The 1,755-nt window shown below is 50.1% G+C and overlaps 1 protein-coding gene across 5 annotated transcripts in view; it reads left to right on the top strand.

Annotated features, from left to right (window-relative positions):
• FAM167A (family with sequence similarity 167 member A) overlaps nt 1-1,755 on the top strand; it is a 45,816-nt gene that overhangs the window by 11,474 nt on the left and 32,587 nt on the right. The window contains exons 3-4 of one of the 5 annotated variants that reach the window (XR_002780137.1): nt 519-673; nt 1,549-1,749. The exons of 3 other annotated variants lie outside the window; for them this stretch is intronic. The gene's annotated coding sequence lies outside the window, so the exon portion shown is untranslated. Of the gene's footprint in view, nt 1-518; nt 1,750-1,755 lie in introns of those variants that run through there. One more of the 5 variants, XR_002780135.1, reaches the window with a different exon arrangement.

The following is a 1,755-nucleotide window of genomic DNA, read 5'->3' as shown; positions in this document are numbered from 1 at the left end:
AACTGGGGACAGAACCCAAATATATTTGTCTTATTATGTTACAATATTATCCCTACTTTACCAAGGATGGTTTAGCTGAGATGACTTCCCTGTCACTCCATCCTGGCCTCACATACCAGAGGCCTGGGCCTGGGCATCTGATTGGCCAAGCTTAAGTCACATGTTTGTAACTGGTTGCTAGGGTACCTGGTGGCCAGGGAGGAAGGAGGATATGATCCCTTGGTTTCAGAGGAGAGGTGCCCAGCCTGTCTGCCGTCCCGAACAAAACGGGGAACTCTCTAAAAATGACGAACAAATAAGCAAACAAAAGACAAATATCAACAAATATCCACTGTGTTATTTTATATTTCTTTGTCCAACACATGCTTATGTTGGTTACAAATGTCAGAAACCCAGCTGGAAGAAGCTTAAGCAACAGACAATATGTAAGCTGTATAATCAAGGTCGGGTGGGATGGCTTCCAACAGGGCCTAACTGAGGGCCTCTAACTGTCTCATCTGCTTGGTTTCGTTTGTCAGGCAGACCCTTCCCTGTGGTGAGGAAGATGGTGAGCCAGCAGCTCCAGGCCAGCATGAAACACACTGGCTTCTGGATGGTTCTGGCACAGAAACCCAGGAGGGCTCTGACTGGCTCAGCTTGAGTCATGTGACCACCCTGAGACAAGAGAGGGCAGGTCAGTCCCACGGGAAGCAAGCACATGGAGGGGCCCCCAAAGGAAAAAGAAATGCTCTTCCCAGAAGGAGGGAAAGGATGCTGAGTGGAAATGGCCTCATGATGCTGAACAGTGAGGCGGTCCCCCGAGCTATCCCCGTGATGCTGGATTGCTGTCTCTGCGCCAGCTCCCAGCCCTGGCACTGGATGCAGGATGAGGCTGCTCCTGCCTCCCCAGGGCCTGACGGCCTGTGTCTAAACTCTGAGGTCAGGGCAGGTCTCATGAGGACAGGTGATGAGGGTGACATCACAGGAAGCCCAGGTTCTCTTCGCTTCTCTGATCGTTTCTAGACTGGCTCAGTCCTGGCCTCAGTCCTGAGGCTGTGGTGAGTGGATGGGGGTGGGGAAGAAACCTGTTCTATTTGCTCATTCATCCCATGAACACTTAAAGAGAGCAGCACGGCGCTAAGTGCTGGAGGTTCCAGGATACAAAGCCCAGCTTCCACCCTCATGAAGCTCAGAATCTGAGTAGAGGAGACCATCAGGAAAGTCCCTGGTAGAAGGGCTATGGCTTAAGAGGGTCAGTGAGCTTAGTGACTACGAGCCAGGCTGGAGCCAGTTTGTAGGGGATCAAACCCCAGCTTTACCACTTTGTTCTGTGACCTCGGGCAAGCTACCCAATTACTCTGTTCCTTTACCAGGGATGGTTCAGTCTCCTCATCTGTGCAATGGAGACCATGATAATACTTGCCTCAGAAGGTCGTTGTGGAGATTAAATGTGTCAGTGCGTGTAAAGCTCTTAGAACAATGCCTGGCGTGGCACTGTCTGAGTAAGCGTAAGCTAATATTGTCGCGATGACATAATTGTTTCTCCGATGTGGTCTCGTTGCATCCCAGGCACACACAGCTCGGACATGTTAAGGAAAACTTCCTGAAGGAGAAAATTCCCAAGAACTGAGGCATAGAAAGGAGAGAAGGGCCAAGGGAGAAGTTTGTGCGAAGCCACAGGGTGTGAGAGAGCGTGACGTTTAGTAAGGAAGGAGTTTTGGAAAGATCGTGTATTATGGAGAAGAAATGAAACAGTTCTAGTGAAGAACACAAGAC

This window comes from Pteropus vampyrus, unplaced genomic scaffold, assembly GCF_000151845.1.
Source record: "Pteropus vampyrus isolate Shadow unplaced genomic scaffold, Pvam_2.0 Scaffold47, whole genome shotgun sequence".
In the NCBI taxonomy this organism is placed as follows: domain Eukaryota; kingdom Metazoa; phylum Chordata; class Mammalia; order Chiroptera; family Pteropodidae; genus Pteropus; species Pteropus vampyrus.
The sequence above is the reverse complement of the archived record's forward strand: the minus strand, read 5'-3'. Positions and strand labels throughout refer to the sequence as shown.